Source organism: Bidens hawaiensis, unplaced genomic scaffold (assembly GCF_021521415.1).
Source record: "Bidens hawaiensis isolate Kalapana, Puna unplaced genomic scaffold, B.hawaiensis_p1.1 tig00013437_1, whole genome shotgun sequence".
NCBI classification, from domain to species: Eukaryota; Viridiplantae; Streptophyta; class Magnoliopsida; order Asterales; family Asteraceae; genus Bidens; species Bidens hawaiensis.
This window is the reverse complement of record NW_027492141.1, coordinates 298,821-313,227: the sequence shown is the minus strand read 5'-3', so window position 1 is coordinate 313,227 and position 14,407 is coordinate 298,821.

Here is a 14,407-nt window from a genome sequence, read left to right as displayed (position 1 = left end):
TGTTGTTCCATGATCGTGTGTTAGTATGGTTAATCGTGTATCGGGATGATAAAATCTCTGTGTGCCAGGTGTCACACCCCAACCTACGGCGGAACACAACTCACAAGACCCTATCATGTAATTTATGACAATATCTAATTTATATATTTACAATTTCCAAATCAACTACACATCTTTCGTCCAAGTACAATATTAACCCAAAAACAAATAACAAAAATAAATAATTCCAAACACTTTGTCTTTATTTTATTAAGTAGTCTAATATCCTTTCTAAATGATCTTCTCATTCCCTTCAAATCAGATGGTAACCTGCAATATGCATACAAAATATATAGGTTTGTCAACACGTGGTTGAATGAGAAAATCACCAGTTTTTGATAATATGATATTATATGTACAAATGAGCAAACCATACTGTGAGTATCAACAATTAAACAAATACAAGTAATTGGTGTTGTTTGACCATTGCCATATGAATCGGGCTTTGGCTACTAAGACGTTATCAATAAGTTATGCTAGAATCAATAATGGACCCCTCCGAATGCTAGAATTAAACAAATAAGCAGTAAGCAAATAGCAAATAATCATTTAATCGATCAACACACAATATTCACAGTTTGCTAGCTAGTTATGTATAGTATGTAATATGTAAAGTATGAATATGCACGCATAAGTCCCCAAGACAATTTTAAAAGCGGTAAAATAGGGGAGTGATTACTCACCTTATTAATTAAGCGAGTTTAATAATAATAAAAAGGAAAACAAGAAACTTGAAGTTTGACATGCTGACTGAGCCGACACTAATAGACCTGAAACTTGGAGACAATAAAGTATAATTAAAACCGAGAATAATGCAATTGGAACCAGGTTAAACGGATGTGTAAAACTCAGCTTATGAGATTTTTAAGATTTAAACGAGCTATTACTGTTCAGAATCCAAACTTCGAGTCAGGATTCGGGTTCTGACCAGTACATTCAAAATTTTATGGTGAACAAAAAAGTCTTCTGGCCCAAATGCTAGTTTTGACCAGAAACTAGAAAAATTGATTAGTCAAGACTATTATGCCCTTAACGGGACGGGATCAAATTGACCACCGAGATTCCCTCAATTTAAGAAATTGATTCAGGGCTTTTTCTAATGAGATAAAAACTATGAAAAATCAAAAGACAGCTTACCCGAACAAATACTAGAACTAAGAGAAAATTCGTGGTTAAACATTCTTGAACTTGAAAGTCAACGAAGCAAGTATGAACTTGATTAATCCGAGAAATCAATAAAGGATGAAGGAAATTTCATGGGTTTATGATATGGACGGCTGAGTACGGTAAAATTATGGTGTAGGGTTGGGTTTTGATTAAGTATACTATCCCTAAATCGTTTATTTGGTAAACACTTGATTAAGGTAACCGATTAACACAATTATGACGTCTCAAATAAACCTAAGTATTCCGAATTTTTCAATAAGAAATGAATGTGGACTTGATATAACATCATATTATATTGCTTGGACCTTAAGTTTAGTGATTTAGGGTCGTTTAGGAAGGATTATGCATAACATAACGAATAAACTAGTTAAAAAAAACTGCAGACGAGATTTTGGCGATATCTCGCGAGAAATTCCGTTATCTCACGAGAAATTTCCTTTCTAAAAATGTTCTTTTTAGTCCTTGAACTTCTGTAAATACGTTTTTAAGAGTTTTTAAGTGATTTTAAAGGTGAAAATAGGTCCAAAATAGCTATTAGATGTTTAACATTTTTAAACATTTTAACCAAATTTATAACCCAAAAGTTTAAATGGGTCGAGTTTTCTATTTTTTTTTTAATTCTCAAATGTTACATCGGGGTAGTTTAGTCGGTTGGATCGATGACCTAACAGTCCCAAGTGGCAGCGTTGTCGGGCTGTCTACACGAGACAGCAACATCAGATGTTCGGGTCCAGTTTCATGACCAAATCATAGCGTACGAAGCTGCAGCAATTTGAGGTGATTGGAAGATGCATGAGTGGTTTAGTAGGTTGAAACTAGTGGTCAAGCGGTGCCAAATAGTACTGGTTTTGGGTTGCCAATTAAGACTACAAATAGGAGAACACGTTCGGTAAGATCGGGTGTGATATCAAGGTTGATTCGACGTGTATGAACCGTGTATTCATAGGAGAGCATCAAAGATGATCAATGCCTATTTGTTGGGATGATGTTTAAGGAGGTTATACTACTATGGGGGAGCTAAGTGTATGTGTATGGCATGTTAATTTTTCTATGTTTCCAACAAATGAAGTGGATAATCCACTTGTGGTTGCTAGCTTAACCACATCAAACTTGGATGGAACATTAATGCAGATGCCATGATGTTTTGCCTAGAAATCGAGAAGGAAATGTGATGGTAGTGCGCATAGCCTGGGAAGAGAAACCTACTATTATTGTGATCAAAGCATATCCAAGAATCAAGCCCAAAGAGATACGAGCGTTGCGGGGCCTGAAAGACCTTGGAGGAGCAAGTATAAATCTAGAGGGAGTGTTGGAATTAAACACGTGAGTCGAAGCCGAAAGACGCGACTTTTTGCATTGAATCGTGGGTTGTTTCGAGTCAAGGTTCTTTGTGTGTGTCACGGTTAGATGAAGGTTGGTGTTAAGAGGGAGTGTTAAACGTGTCCAACATCAACTCAGATTGAAGACTCCTAGAATGTTAGAGAATATTTAATATAATAATTAGTTTATTATTATAAGATAAGTTAGTCTTATTTTATTTAATCCTATTTGTTGTGGATTCAAATTGTGTATTTGAGTTAGTATGGAATTAGGAACCGTCGGTTTATATATACCATTGGTTCAATGTGTTAATTATTAATAAGTTTTTCTCGTTTGACGTTTCTTAATAAAAGAGTCGTTGAGAGTTCTACAAATCTTGTGTTCGTGTTCTTGATTCACTTGCTCAAAGTTCAACACAAAATTCCTATTTTGGCTAGCAAAAGAGTATAGCTTCCAATTTATATATGATGCATTTCATATGAGTTTTACTTTAGTACATCTAATCTCATATATGAGGTATGCTAATCCCATCACTTCATGTTAAATTTTCAGGCATTGCCCATTAAAACATGCTCGATTGCAAAGATGCACAAACTAAAATTGCTTCAACTCAATTATGTGAAACTTAATGGGGACTATAAGAATTTTCCTGAAGTGAGATGCTTGTGTTGGCATGGATGTCATTTGAAAACTATACCCTCAGGCTTATTGATGAGCCAATTCTTGGTGGCTTTAGATATGACAAAAGGAAGTTTGGAAGTGTTTGAGCCGCCCACGGTAGGAATTAAGCTTATTGTTTATCGACCAACCTTTTAACTTCTCTGTTTTTAAATAATCTTTATCTAATCATAAGCTTAACTTATTTTTGCTTGGAATAGGTAATTAACTCGCTGAAGATTCTAAATCTTACTAATTCTATGCAACTTGTCAAAGTTCGCAAGCTTGACCGACTCCCTAATCTTGAGACTTTGATTCTTTGGTGTTGTATAAATCTACTTCATGTTTGTAAATCCATAGGAGGGCTTGAGTTTCTTGCTCTATTGAACTTAGCAGGATGTAAAAACTTGTGGAAGGCTTCATTGAATAAGAAGTATGTGAATCAACAAGAAAGGCTAAAAGCTTTGTGTATTGGTAGAGAGATTCCAAAACAACCGTTGTTTTCCTTACCAAGGTCATTAAAGTTTTTGTTTCTCGACGATTGCAATCTTGAGCATCACAGTGACCTTTCTGTTTCATTCAGTGGATTATTATTTGGTGTGAGTTTAATAGGTAATCTATTTGAGGTTATGCCCAATAACATCGATCTGACAATGCTTCGGATTCTCAACTTGAATCGTTGTAAAAATCTCAAGTTCATATTGTGTCTCCCAAATACACTTGAGGAGTTATATATACATGATTGTAAATCATTGGAAAAAGTAACATTCCAATCAGCTTGTTTCAGACTGCAAAAGTTTGGATATATAGGTTGTGACAAACTGTGTGAAGTCGAAGGCCTTTTTAAATCAGTGGCTGTAAACGAACTTGATGAAGCAAGTCTGGGACATATGAAATGGATCAAAGCATATCAAAATCATAAGGTTCATCAGGTTGATGATCAGATCACTAAAGAAAGAATTTGGCATATGAAGGTTATTTCTTTCCACTTTTCTCAAATGCATGCGTGCAAAAGTAAAAAAATTAAAATGTATCTATGTCTCACCTGCAAACTCATTGATATACGACTAACTAGATTTTTCTGCACGTTTGTGTCATAGATGTTGTATGAATATGGTATAAGGAGCACCTATCTTGAAGCCATAAAAGATCATATCATGATGGCATTTGAGCATACATCAACACGTGGACCCTTAGCCTTTAAAGTGACTTTGCAACCAATGAAACACAGGACCAAAGGATTGAGTGTGGGCTGTTTATACAAATTATCTGGATCCAAGGATAAAGATACATGGCCTTTGTTCATTAAAATTAGCAACACAACCAAGGGTATTACTTGGATATACAACCCTCTGGAGTACTGTAAACCAAGAGTTGATGAAGATACCATGTGGTTAAGTTATTGGCCAATTGGCTACATATTGGACGTTGGTGATGAAGTAACAGTGTCTATGCATGTGGAGAAAGAATGATAGCAAGAATATGTGGTGCCACCCTTGTGTACATGGATAATGGTGAAATAGAGCAAGAAAACTTGGAAAACAAGACAATGCAGCTGGAAGAAGTGATTGGAGGAGATCTGTCTGAGTTTGAGATGGCCACAGGAGTGTACTATCTTTGTCGGCGTGATTTCTTCAAGTCATCGAACCCTTGTTTGATAAAGAAATGGTTTGGTGATAGCATTCCCTATACAGGTAAGTTCGATCCCAGACCTATCAACTAATTCTGGATACTTATAACTTATTATTATGCTATGAAAACTAATATCACACATTGTAAAAGAGTTTCAAGGATGGAGAAAATCTTTTCAGACGCAATGCTTGGATGCATCCTGTATGCATCTGGAATCTATTGAGGAGCTTCATGACGACATCCTTCACAAAGTATGTATATACTTATATGATTGGTATTTATATCAAAATTTATTTACAGGCTTCTTCGATCCTGCATAACTAAATAGGAGTGAAGGATCAAAACTTGGATACATGAATTAAACAACTTTAGCTACTCTTCCGGTTCTAGTGTTTTTTATTAAATTTTTTTTTATAAATTTATTTATTCCAATATGTAATAAAACTAACTCGCAATCAACCCTTACGAGTATGAAGAGCGAAAGTTTGAAACCTAATGAACAACAACTGATCCCTTGATCGTATTAATTTGACCCCATAAACGGGAAGCCCTAATTGGTACAAGAGCAACTATCGTTTGTGTCGAAATATATTCCATATCTGAAGAGGTAGGTCCCAGCAGAGCCCAGTTGGACCCGCAGGACTCACCTTGAAGAGAGACGTCTGCGCAGAAACCAACTGGATCCGCAGGACCCACCATGCTCAGAGACGTGACGTCCTTACGCGCAGTACGCAAGCTGTTCCCGCAGGAAATGCCTCCCAATGGCGAAGTACTCCGCCTGTTCCCGCAGCTGCGGATACAAGCCATCAGGGAAGGCCACCCGCGCAGCAAGGCTACACGCACAAGGCACTTAGCTCTCAATAATTCAGTAGTCACCTGAAGGAATGAGCAAAGCCGGGAACAATCCCGCACAAAGGCGGGAGGGGGAATACTCCCGCCCAAATGAGCCAGTCCGTACGATACTGGAGGATCTTTTGTACTGTACCTGACGAGGTATGGGCAAAAGATCTGACCAGAGATACGACAGCTCATTGACAACAGTATGGCGAGCAGCATGCTCTTGTACTGTATGTCACTATTAGCCGCTGCCTACTCACCAACTCCTGTCATACCACGTGCATATCCTGCAGTTGGTGGAAAAGGAATAGTACACAGCAGGCCTGGTCACTGTCAGCCGCTGCCTACCCACCAACTACCAGCATGGCACGTGCGTAGGCCACAGTTGGTATAACAGGAATACTATTCAGCCGGCTATACCTTCTTGGAAACCTACCTTCGGCTATAAATACCCCAAATGGTATGATCATCTTATCTTATCTTGTATCTTATATCTTATACCTGATATCTGCTCTAGCAATCTCTGAATATACACTTATATTCAAGAGCAATCTAGTCTGATTCTCACGCCGGAGGGTGGTCACAAGGAGGTACCCCCCCTTCTCAGTGACGAGCTCACGGTGTCTGTTTTGCAGGTTATCAGAAGAACCATCTTTGCCGGGTCTAACCCCTCGTGGGAAACATCTATTTAGCCCCCAGATTATCCGTAATCTGCCCGGGGTCGATTAGTGTTTCTTCATTGGCGCCATCCGTGCATAAAAGCTAGAACTTCATTTCTTTACAGTTTTTTCAAAACTTCTGGAAAGATGGTTAAAGAAACTCCGGTAACCACAACCCCATCTACTGGGGGGAATACCGGAGACTACACAGTTTTTACGAACACTACCCCAGTTACCCAAGCTGGGGCAAGTGCAGTAAATAATCTCTCACTAGGATTCACCGATACCCAGTTAGAGAGACAAAGAACGAGGCTCCCCCGCCAAACACTCGATGAAGTCAAAGCGTGGGCGGAAGCACGTCAAAAAGAATTCCAAGCTGAGTTGGATGAACGCTTACGTTCACTCCAACAGCCTGAGGAATTCGAAGAATACTTGGACGATGATTCGGAGGAATCCGATAGTGACGCAAACCCTCGTCATAGGGCGAAAGGGAAGCGTAAGGAAACGGACTCCCAACCGAGAAGGCGTTTTGGAGAAACCTTCAAACCAAAAAACGCGGGTGGAAACCCACGTGACTTCAAAACATTTACACCAACTGCTGCAAAGGCGGGAACATCCAAATTTGCAAGGGACATTGCGGAAGCAATCGTCCCGAAAAGTGCCAAACAGATGTCCAACATCGGCACTTACGATGGTATATCTGATCCAGACGATCATTTGAACAGGTTCATAGCGGGGGCAACCGTCAGTAGTTGAACGGAACCTACGTGGTGTTACATGTTCCAAATGACGCTTGTTGGGGCAGCTAGAGCGTGGTTCGATCGTCTACCTGTCCACCACATCTACGATTGGGAAGACTTCCAGCAGAAGTTTAGCCAACACTTCAGCCAACAAAGAAAGTATACCGAGGAGCAATGGACAATCCTCAATTGCATTCGAGAAAAAGATGAATCTTTGCCAGACTTCATCACTCGCTTCAACTCAAAGAAGCTAAGTCTGGGTAATATTAGCGAAGATCTTGTTCGCGCTGCTTTTATCCAGGGCGCGAACGACCCAGAGCTCATCCGCACCTTAACGGGTAAAGATGGCATGCCATCCACATGGGATGCCATCATGACAGCAGCTAAACGCTTTGCGGAAACGGAGAAGCAACTGGGTAGAGATCTCCCCCAGAGCACAAACCTCTACACCCAGAAAATAAGAGAAGACAACGTCCTTACCGCCCGACTAAACAAAAAGCGGAAGCTAGGCATTTGGCAGTCAAGGGTAAACTTTGACACCTCATCCGGCTTGCAACATCGGTTAGGCGGAAGGGATAACGTACAGTCGAACCAGAACTCCAGATGGACGCCACTCACCAAAAGCGTCACCGAGATATTCGCCACTGAGGAGCTCCCATGGCCAAAGGCTCCAATAATCCGACATCGTCACAATGCTGATCGGAGCAAATACTGTGACTTTCACAGGACAAAAGGCCACAACACTGAAGAATGCACAGACGTAAAGGACATCGTCGAAGCATTTGTCAGAGATGGGATGCTCGCGCACCTCGTGGCGTAACGAGCGCTGAGCAGGCTGATGCGTGTAGAACCCCAGTTTGGGAAAACACGAATAAAACTGCAGCTTCAATGTTGGAGACTACATACTGCGTAAACAACGAGATCCCGAACCAGGTGCATATCGGCTCGATGGCACTCCCAACCCAACAACATGGAAGGGAGCTCAATTACACAGTGCATGTAGATCAATTCAAAACTTGTAAAGAAAAGGCCCAGAGCCACTTCTAATGGAAATGATTCTCATCACATTGACGCTGATGATTTTACATTTATACTTATGAACTTTCCACACGGATATGCCGGTCTTCACCGCATACATAAGTGAGAAAGTCGTTGCGTGGGGAAGGCGGAAAAACCCGCATAAACCCAAAAAACGGCAAACCTTCACGCAGGTCAGTTAAAGGTAAAGTTCAATCATCCCACTAAATGAAAGTGCCGGTCTATCCGCACGAATCATGATAGAGGAAACTAAACACTGACCTATTAACAACCGCGCGTCGAACGGTTAATTTATTCAACACTGATATGCCGGTATTCACCGCATAATTACGTGGAAAGTCGTTGCGTGGGGAAGGCGGCAAAACCCGCATAAACCCAAAAACGGCAAAACTTCACGCAGGTCAGTTAAAGGTAAAGTTCAGTCATCCCACAAAATGAAAGTGCCGGTCTATCCGCACGAATCATGATAGAGGAAACTGAACACTAACCTATTAACAACCGCGCGTCGAACGGTTAATTTATTCAACACTGATATGCCGGTATTCACCGCATAATTACGTGGAAAGTCGTTGCGTGGGGAAGGCGGCAAAACCCGCATAAACCCAAAAAACGGCAAACCTTCACGCAGGTCAGTTAAAGGTAAAGTTCAGTCATCCCACTAAATGAAAGTGCCGGTCTATCCGCACGAATCATGAGAGGAAACTGAACACTAACCTATTAACAACCGCGCGTCGAACGGTTAATTTGTTCAACACTGATGCCGGTATTCACCGCATAATTACGTGGAAAGTCGTTGCGTGGGGAAGGCGGCAAAACCCGCATAAACCCAAAAAACGGCAAACCTTCACGCAGGTCAGTCATAGGTAAACGTTGGTCATCCCACTAAATGAAAGTGCCGGTCCTAACCGCACAAATCATGATAGAGGAAACCGAACTAACCTATTGACAACCGTGCGTCGAACGGTTAACTTATTCAAAATACTTAGAAAATTTCTAACAGAAGGATGAGGAAAACCTCCACGCAGGTCAGATGTAGGTAAAGTTTAGCCATCCTACTAAGTGCAAGTGACGGTCTTACCCGCACAATCACGAACGAGGAAGCAAAACTTCAACCTATTATCTACCACGTTCAAAGGTTAACTTATTCTAAACACTTAGAAAATTTCAAAGGAAAAGATGAGGAAAACTTCCACGCATGTCAGATATAGGTAAAGTTTAGCCATCCTAAGTGCAAGTGACGGTCTTATCCGCACAATCATGAAAAAGGACGCAAAACTTTAACTTATTATCTACCACGTTGAAAAGTTAACTTATCTAAGTACTAAAGAAATTGCTAAGTTAAAACAAAATATGCGTGAAATAAACAAGGCAAGGAATTGGCAAATAATCTTTATTCCATCGAAATTCAAATATTACAGATTGCTGGGTACATACCCGCATACAAAAGAAGCTATACAAAAATAAAAATCTATAATGGTGGAAAGGGATCTTCAGGATCAGGCTTCAGGACCACTTCCACTTGGACCCGCACCATCAGTAGAACGTGACGGTTCAAGGAAAGCTTTAAGGATAGCTAGCCCATCATCAGCAACAGCAACTTCGTTCACCTTCTCCACCACCGGATGCGGGAAGGCGGCATACTGATTCACTGCTTGGTCATATACAGCTTCAGTATCAACGTCATATAAAGGGAAGTTGGAAGGCGGGATGCCTTTCTCAACGAACCCTAGACCAAGCAGGAAGCCGACCTTTTCCCCATCCTCATGAGAAGCGTTGAGGGCTGCGCTCATAGCATCGTCATAAGACGTATCCGTGAAGACCCGATGCACAACCTACAAAAAGAAAAAATACAAGTATCAAAACATTTTCTATTTACAAAGAAAAGCGTAAAGATATAATGAAATTAAACATACCTGAGACAACGCTTCTCGAAGAAGCCATTCCTTGGCAACCAGAGCCTCCTGGAGGGCGGCTTGAGCTTGGTTACGGGCGCGTTCGGCTTCACTTTTGTTGAGGTTGGCAAGCAACACTTCTTTAGCCGCAGCCTCTTCAACGCCCTTTAGCTTCCGCTCAGTATGGTCAAGCACCCCCCTCTGGTCCAAGATCTCTTGGAGCTTCTTGGCGTCTTCCATCGCCAAGGCATCATGAGCCTGTTGGAGCGCCTCTAGTTTGGCTTTAAGTTCCTCATTCTCGAGGCGTAGAGGCTCAGCAACAGCTTCAGCCTTGGTGGCCCTCTCAGTTGCGTTCCGTGCAGTTTCCTTAGCCAGCCGAAGCTGTTCGTTAACAGCCTGGGCAGCCTTGGAACGGGCCTCGAGCCGGGCCTGAACTTCAACCTCGAGGGCCTTGAAGGCCTTCTCCTTTTCCGCTGCCACTGCGGTAAGCCTCTTGTTCTCCTCCCGGACAGCCCGCGCCTGAGCTACTTCTTGAATACGAGCTGCTTTTAACTTGTCGTTTTCACAACAAAGCAGCTCGACGCGCGGCTGCATCCGGGCCAGGAGAATCCGAAGCTCGTTGGTTAGCCTACCCTCCTGGTAGCTAGCCATTGCTTCCCCCAACGCACCACTGGGAGCTGCGTGACGAGCCCACTCCACGCACTCCACAGGCGTGCGAAGGGTTGTTCCTCGGCGGATGTTCCATCGTGGAACATACACTTCATTGGAATCCGACACTGCAAAAAACAAAAAGCAGTTAGGAAAAGATGATATATATATATATAAAAAGGCCAAAAGAACCCTACGCACCTGTAGGGTCGACAACAGGCCGATAGCCGCCAAACCCATCACCTGAACCCAAGGGAAATCCATCCAAGAGGTCAGGCAGATGGGAAGGAGGCAGAGGTTGGCGAGAAGCCCCAAGCATACCTGAAGGATCGGCCGTAGCTGCCGACGTCGGAGGAGGCATGGAGGCCGCCGCGGTAGAAACCAACGGAGGTGAACTCACAGGAGGTGAACTCACAACCGTGGTCGCCGCTGCGGAAGTACCCGCAGAAATAGTCACCGCCGGCTTAGTGAAAGATTCAGTAAATATGGCACTGACAGCCGGCGGAGATGTCATCACAGTTGGAACAGTTGGCTCAACTTGGTGAGCAACTGAATCAACTGAAGCAGGCGCAGCCGCCTGGGTCATCGCCTCAGGTAGGTTGACCAAGCCTATCGTCATGGGTCCGGAGGTGCTCCTCCCCGCTCCACCCTGGAATGTGGTAGCATCCACGCCTACACAAAGAAGATATAAGTGACGGAAAGATATGAAGTTAAAAAGTAAAGGAAGTTTGTACTTACGGGTTTTCTTGAGCCTAAAAGTGCGAACAGGCGGGGACGAACCCGATGGAGCCGGCCTCTTCACGCCGCTCACCGTCGTCCTGGGCTGCTCGGAGGTGACGGTCGTCTCAGCCTCCGGAGCAGTGGTCTTATCACCACCAGGGTTCCCCGCCACCTCCTCACTTTCGGTCTCTGAATCAGACCGATGCACCGGATCGGCAGTAGAGGCAACCTTCGCCTTCCCCTTCCCGCCGGCAGCCTTCTTTTTCCGCACCAACGGAGGACCATCTGCGGATTCCTCATCAGAAGACAAGATTAGAGGAATTCCAGCAGAGGTTTCAGCATTGAGAGGTCGAGGGTTGAATAACTCCTTACCTGGCCGCCTGGCGCTCAGGATCTCGTGGCCTGGCGGGTAGACCTCCACGAACCGATCCGCCGTCTGTTCAAGGATGGGCAACTCATTCTCATCTAGAGCACGAGTACCCATCCGAGCGGGACCATCACTCTCCCGCGGCTGCAGGAGAGACTGCAAGTCGTTCCCCTCTGAAATAAAAAAGAAACAGTTAGAAGAAAAACCTATATAAACAAATAAGACAAAGCATACCGTAAGGGACAGAGTTCAAACCGTATTTGAGGACGATGGGAACCTGTGACGCCTCCTTCCACACCCGGCTCATCCCAATCATCACCATCCCAGACTCCGCAAAGCGGTACACCGGAGTCTGGATCCGGGAGATCTTGGCGAACCATTCCGATTCCTGGTAGTTTGGGGCGTGAAGGGCGGGGAGTGCTCTCCCATTCTTAAACGTCATCGCTATCGGGATGACGCGAGCGGAGATATAAAAGAACTCCCGCTTCCACGAACGAAGACTGCGCTCGGTTGCGCAGATCTTCAACCCCTTGATCCGATTGACCAAGGTGTACCACCCCTGGATGCACCTCCAGGAGTAGAAAGTCATCAACCGATCAACGTGGGGCTCCACGCCCAGAATGAGGCACACCCACTCAAAATGGCGGATCTTGGCGATCGCCATCGGGTGTACCTCCGTCAGATGCACACCGTGCCTCTCCAAGACACGGTATACAAACTTCGTCAATGGGAACCTGAGATTCCCATAAACGAAGAATGCAGCGTACACCCCTATCTTGCCCTTCGGGGCATCGTACACCGTCTGGTGTGGCTCCGGAAACTCAGGCTCGAACGGCTCGAGCATGAACTTCCGGACGATGTACTGAAAAAGCTCGGCAGGAAGAGCGCACTGGCACTCGCCAGCAGTGCTCTTGTCGTCCTTATCAGAAGTGGACGACGGATTCTCGACGAACACGTCAGACTCCTCGGCAAAAGAAGACATGTTTGGATGAACAGAACGATTTCAGAAGAATGCTCGACGGAATAGTGAGTATTCGCCGGAAATCGTTTAGAAGAAGAGAGAAGTGAAAGTGTGGATTGCAAAGGACCCTCTCCCCCTTTATATACTCATCGCAATTAATGCGATGAATTTAATGCGGAAGAGAGAGAAATCACAGGTGCAATGAAACTATGACACGTGGCAAAGTGCAAGCTGGCAACAGCTATTGAAAGGACGCGTGCCATTAATTTCGCGGCCACGCGCCCGAAAAATCGCGCCCACGCGCCTGAAAAAGCGTCTGGAATGACCATGTACTGTCACGTCACCATAACTTCCTGCACGTCCTGACACAGTCAGAAGAAACCGTCGGACGACGTTTCAACAGTTTGGACTGTTCTTATCCTTTCACCAACTCTTCGAATTTCAAAATTTCAAAAAGATTCAAAAGCGGGAATATACCCCTTACCTTGGCAACCAAGTAACTATAAGACAGGTGCGAGTACAGTGTTAAGGCAAAACCCTTCACATACTTAGCACCTGCAGGGAATTGAAGCCAATAATACCTCGGCAACCAAGTAACCATAAGACGAGTGCGGGTACAGTGTCAAGGCAAAACCCTTCACATACTGAGCACCCGCAGGGAATTGACGCCAGGAATACCTTGGAAGTAAAGTAACCGTAAGACGAGTGCGGGTACAGTGTCAAGGCAAAACCCTTCACATACCTAGCGCTCCGCAGGGAATTGAAACCAAGAAGGATCTTCTGGGCAATGCTTGCGGAAACGGGAATAACATCCCCGCATAGCGGGAACGTCGAGAACTACATTGTTTGAAGCTCCAAGATGGAATTGGTGGTTTTAACATAATTGATCACTATGTTCAAAACAACCAAAACCTCATGGAGAATCCACACAAGTGGGACTCAACGCTCCTGACTTGCGAGAAGGTTACAGACCTACCCGCATCATACCCAAAGATCAAGCAGGAAAGTCGGGAATTTCTGCAAGTGACATTAGGACTTCCGCGGGAAGAATCCCCATGGAAAACCTTAAAACTAAACCCTTTTCAAAAACCCTTTGCTTAAGTCCAAAAGTTCACCTCACTTATTAAACATTCATGAGAAGAACATTGGACTGGGGGGACTTGAAGAGGTAGGTCCCAGCAGAGCCCAGTTGGACCCGCAGGACTCACCTTGAAGAGAGACGTCTGCGCAAAAACCAACTGGATCCGCAGGACCCACCATGCTCAGAGACGTGACGTCCTTACGCGCAGTACGCAAGCTGTTCCCGCAGGAAATGCCTCCCAATGGCGAAGTACTCCGCCTGTTCCCGCAGCTGCGGATACAAGCCATCAGGGAAGGCCACCCGCGCAGCAAGGCTACACGCACAAGGCACTTAGCTCTCAATAATTCAGTAGTCACCTGAAGGAATGAGCAAAGCCGGGAACAATCCAGCACAAAGGCGGGAGGGGGAATACTCCCGCCCAAATGAGCCAGTCCGTACGATACTGGAGGATCTTTTGTACTGTACCTGACGAGGTATGGGCAAAAGATCTGACCAGAGATACGACAGCTCATTGACAACAGTATGGCGAGCAGCATGCTCTTGTACTGTATGTCACTATTAGCCGCTGCCTACTCACCAACTCTTGTCATACCACGTGCATAGCCTGCAGTTGGTGGAAAAGGAATAGTACACAGCAGGCCTGGTCACT